This window comes from Pollicipes pollicipes, unplaced genomic scaffold, assembly GCF_011947565.3.
Source record: "Pollicipes pollicipes isolate AB1234 unplaced genomic scaffold, Ppol_2.1 Scaffold_7231;HRSCAF=8579_pilon_pilon_pilon, whole genome shotgun sequence".
NCBI lineage: Eukaryota > Metazoa > Arthropoda > Thecostraca > Pollicipedomorpha > Pollicipedidae > Pollicipes > Pollicipes pollicipes.
Genome location: NW_023597034.1, coordinates 7,501,884 through 7,507,488, shown reverse-complemented (window position 1 = coordinate 7,507,488; position 5,605 = coordinate 7,501,884).

The window sequence follows — 5,605 nt, the reverse complement described above, 5'->3', positions numbered from 1 at the left end:
TTTCATCCCATGATTTTCAAACACGTTCACCTATCAAAAAAGTGCCCGAAGGTTTCAGGATCCTCTTCACGGAACGAATATAGATCGCTTTCCTGTGCTCGTATTAGAGTTAGAAAAGTACTGTCAGTTAAAATTCGCATTACCAGCTTGAATTGAAAGAGCGCATATCGAGATGCGCTGGCGGTATTCCTCACAGGTACAACCGAAAGCGGTTCAAAAGCTTCAATGCCTCTGATCCACTTGGTCTCGGTTCTGCGGGATGTTAGTCTGTGCTTCCCGCTGATTTTGGGGCAACGCTCTTGCAGAAGATCTAGTGGATGCGATATGTTTTAGAAGCTATTGCAAGCGTACTGGCGTGGCTCGTTGTTGATATCATCCCTTTATCTGGTCTCCTGTTAGGGATTCTGGGAGACTGCGCAGGAGGCTGTAATACTCCAACTGCATGCGGGGAATATTGTATTTTCCTTTCAATATGTTCCCCGTTATCAATTTCTTCTATCCAAAGAGCCCTATAAATTTTACACCTATTATCACCCAGCTGTTGTATTGCCCACTTTTACGCGTAGTAACATCAGAGCTAAATATGCTCCTGGTGCGAAGAAGTTTGTGGGATAAAGAAAACAAATAAAAATGGAATCCGCGCAGAGATAACCTCTTTCTAAAAAGACCTTGCTACATTTGCGGATAACTTCTTCAACACCACTATACCGAAGTTCTAAATGCAATGTATTTTAACACGCGCTCGGGTGGGTGTCAAAATGACCCTCCGAAGGCTTTTCCAGAATTGTCTTCGAACGGCAAGGCGTAGCCGCGCCAAATTTTGCTTAGATATGGAAAATTGAATAGCGGGTTGTCTGACATCAAACAATTTAGATGTACCTGTAAGGTCACTGACCTATGGCAGGTCAAAGCCAGACCACGGTTTCAACGAAGGCAATTTTTAGGGAATCATTCAATCTGATCCAACAACGGGGTGTTTGACGAAGCCATGCATCTTTAGATACTTTCTTAGGCAACACAACAATTGAATAAACAATTTAAATTGACCTGGGGTCAGATACGAAGGTCAGACCAAGGTCAAAACCAACCTGTTCTGTTGCTCTAAGGCTTACTATATAGGGTAGTTTTTGGTGCTTATGTTGAATTTATTGATGACAGGAACCGGATCATACACCTTCCACGGACTTTTTTAAGTTCGGAATAGGCCACTAATCCAAAATGATCCAGGTCAACGTTTTGTTTTTAGGAACGCACTGCCTGTCATAATATTTGTCGCTTATTCAAGCGCAAAACTGAAAGCAGTCTTGCATGATTTGGTCACCATGACCTTCACAAGATCAAACAAGGTCGATGACCTTAAATAAGCACGCAAATCTTTGCTTAAAACAGTTATCTAGGTTCTAGGTGCCCTTGGATACCAATCCAGAATTTGACCCTGTTTGATCTTATTTGACTCTAAGGTCATGACCTAAAAACCTCAAACTTTGACCTAAATGAGTTCATGTACAGGTCAGCCCATCCGGTGAATTTGGTATCTCTTGCTCACTTAGTACCTGAGATCTCAGGCGGTCAAAATGACCCCCACCCGAGCGAGGGGCATCCAACCGTCCACCCGGGTGCGTGTTTATTTTGTGTGGCACAACGATGTACCACGTTGAAGCTTTGGTCATCATGAATCTTTTGACTCATTTCATTTTTAAGTGATTTCACAAAGGATTCTGCGTCTTTCATGTCTAAGCCATTGTCAAACAAAGACTGACAGAATCATATTCTTTTTATTGGGTTTCTGTTCGAACGCATATAAAGAGAAACGTCACACCCTGGCCACCATTCGGCGTGCAGTTCGCACTGACCGGAGTTAGTGGGGTCAACACACAAGATCTGGTCGTTCCAGGCTCGCAGATAAGTCGAGCGATGCGATGCAATCCCGGCGGGGAGATGTCGTTTGAATAATTTCTGAAGCACGGAGCGCATTCCCAGAGCGTTCGGGAGGAAAGCGCGTGTACGGTGATGCGAAAGGTCAGAAGATTTGGCGCGTCAGCCACCTAAACAAATTCTGTAGATTTGCGGTATAATAAACGGGAAGCACGTGGAGCAGGGAGAGAGAGAAAAATAGGAAACGAGACGGGAGTAAGGGGAAACGCAGATTTTTATCAATATATATACATATACACATGTATATATATATATATTATATATATATATATATATAATATATATATATGTATATGTATATATATATATATATATATATTCATACATATATATATATATATATATATATATATATATATATATATATATATATATATATATATATATATATGTGTGTGTGTGTGTACGATGCACGTGGTCGCGCGCCCATTTATGCGGCACATTGCAAGGGTCATATCAGCGCTCGGTAGTCGTAGCACAAACGGGATTCGAACTCACACCTAACCCACGTGGACTTAATCACTTTCGTATCGGTTTCCAACCAGGTGCACGTCGAAGCACGTTGATGCTTGGCACTCATATTTTGTCATACGAAGTGACTGGCTTCTAAGAATATATGCACCGCGAAAATCATAAATCAGAAGCAGATCTCGAACCCCTCAGCGTAGCGTGCGGTGTCAAAAACGTGTTTATTACAGGCGTAATGCCTTAAATTCTGATGTCGAGCCTTGTCATCCTGGAGTCGCAACAGCCGGAAAAACATTTAGGGCCCTTTGACCCACGCATTCGCATATTTGCGAAGGCTATGCCCAGCTCACCATAAAATTAGGTCGATCAGCCAATGTATTTTCCAAGATACACGCGGTGCCCCTCCCCTCCGCTTGGAAGATTGGACACGGTTTCGGCTGGCCAATCCCTATTTGTGGGATTCCCAACCAGCTGCTAATCCGAACAGCATTCACAGAGTCCTACACCATCTGTTTCGCGTGATCTCTGCCTTAAAATGAGCTGACGCACTTCACCGCCCCCCTCGCCAGAGGTCCACCAAGCCGCCGCTCCCGTGTCGCCGCTGCCGCGTGAGGTTTACCAAACCGCCCGCTCCCCGCGTCACCTCGCACGTTTCCTCGTCGCCCCCCGGTCCGCCTCCCCCCCCCCCCCCCCCCCCCCCCCGGGCTACCTCCTGACCGTGCCCGACGGCGTCGGCGGTATCGGACTCCCCGGGTGTCGGCGGCGGCGCAGCGCCCGTCGACGCCGGCGCCATTCGTGGCCGGCGGCCGACGCGATGCGGAGGTGGCTCGTCGTCGGCGCCGTGCTGGGGCTGCTGAGGCTGGCGGCGCCGGGCCGCGGCCCCGACAGCGCGCTCAGGGCGGCTCTCAGGGCGGCCCACCTGCGGCTCGGCCCGGCTCAAGGTCGAGCTGGGAGGTGACCTGATGCTCGGCGGCCTGATGATGGTGCACGAGCGCGAGGACCCCTGCGGACCCATCATGCCTCAGGGTAGGTCCGCGGCCATCAGCGGGCAGGGCCGCACTCTGGGTTGACGGTGGGCATCAACGGTGGCACAACGGGTGCATGCTGTGTACAGCATAGCACTGCAGCCCATAAGGCAGCTCGACAGCTTATCGCTATCATTCTAATGTGTTTGTTAATTTAGAGTGGTATGAATTGTATTTTGTATTCTGCGTAGTATGTAGTTTTGCGTTCAATTTCGTATTCTATCTTGTATGAATTGTATTGTAGGTACCCTACATCTGTTTGATGCAAGTTAAATCAATGAGACGTTTTTACAGAATACTCTGTCGAATAGTGGGTTTTTTTCATTTTTTGTTCGCATTTCGATTCTAAACATGCGTTAGTTGTTTCAAATCCAGGCACACGAAATACCATTTGATGGCTTCAGGGCACAAGCGCAAATCCGGTAAAAGACAGAAAAGCTTCTCGCCCAATTCAGTATTACTAGCAACACAATGCCGGGGTTCGAGCAAGCACGCCAGCTTATAACTACTGCAGCACACTTCTGCGATACAAATACTTTTTACATCAGATGTGATCAACCGTTTTGTCCGCAGGTACATGACAAATATTTCTATCTCAAATGTATGATGCTGTTTTACACACAAGCGATGTGTACCTACAGCTGCCATGAGCCTTAGTTTACCCCACGAACACATGCATCTGCGCACACAGCACACAGCACACAACACATAACACACAGCACACAACACAATAACACACAGCACACAACACATAACACACAGCACACAACACATAACACACAGCACACAACACATAACACACAGCACACAACACATAACACACAGCACACAAGCCTTTCGGTCGGAGCGAGTGCTCCGGAAATGTTCTATTACAGCTCCCTCGGTCCAAGATCAACCGCGGACAGGCAACGCAATTTTCGTGTGACCACATTGCACCGTATTCCTCTTTGCTCCTCTCAAAACATAAGCTCCCCGCATCATCATCTGGCGCTTCTAATTTTACATTGCACCGCTCCACATCAAGGTATTCACGGTGAAATTCTGCAAAATATGCATGCACCACGGTCACCATGTTTACGTAATGAGCTAAACGGGCTGAACAAAATATTGTGCAGCCATGATCGCTGTTCGCTCAATCTGACATCAGCGAATTTTCAAAAAGGAATGCCTGCAGTGACGGTTCCTGAGGTCATGCAAACGCTCATGTCGTAAATGTTTGTTCCTGCCGTTTGAGAGCTTTTGCTGTTGGCTGTCGGCAGAAATTCTGACAAGTTGTTTCCAAATACATCGGGTGTTTGTCTTTATCGGAAGCACCAGCATGCGTAGATGCTGTGCTTGTTTATGAGCAGTGTCGTTTTGAGCGTCCTTGCGAACACGTTTTAAATTGAACCATTCTCAGTGAATAAATATTATTTTTAGGGTCTGGAGGGCGGCAAGGCTTGTTTCGTTCGCCTTCTGAAGGGCCCTTAGATGGAGCGTTTCGCCATTACCTCGGCCCTAAACTTCTTGCCTTGGCCCTAAACTGTGGAACGACATTATGGTTTCATATTTTTCCAAGAATAACTGATATCTCTTCATCACAACCATCGCTAAGAACATCATCCGCAAGCATTTCATGAATATATTTTAACGTAACCAACACACTGGAAGATATTACAATTTTTGCCCTGCAAATATGTAACTCACTTCATATTTAACCTCCTTCATACTCCATAATCACGTTCTGACATAGGTTATAGTCATGCACTTGTACCCAAATTCAGGGTGCTGGTTCCAGGAGTTCTCCCGGAAACAAGCTCCGCTTAGCTGCGTGGACTCCTTGGACATCCAGCTCAAAAGCCAGCACGAAAATGACCACTTAATTGCCCCTCCGACTTGCGTGACTGTACAACCCTTACTAACACTATGAATGAGCGGTTGTAGCTTATTGGGTGGTTGTAGCGGGCTGTCAACAACTGCCTTTGGCTAAGGACTACTTTTAGCCTTCTCATTTATGATTTGCCTTTGCCTACTGCATAACACCATTCCCTCGGGTCTGCAACACCTCTTCACCCGCTTCTTTATGCTTGTTTCCGCTTCCTAGCTGGTACTGCCGCAACTTGATTTTACGTCTTCTGTGGTTAACGTATGGTTTATTGCGTCGCTGGGATAGAGGGAGGGGCACTCCTGGTTACCTG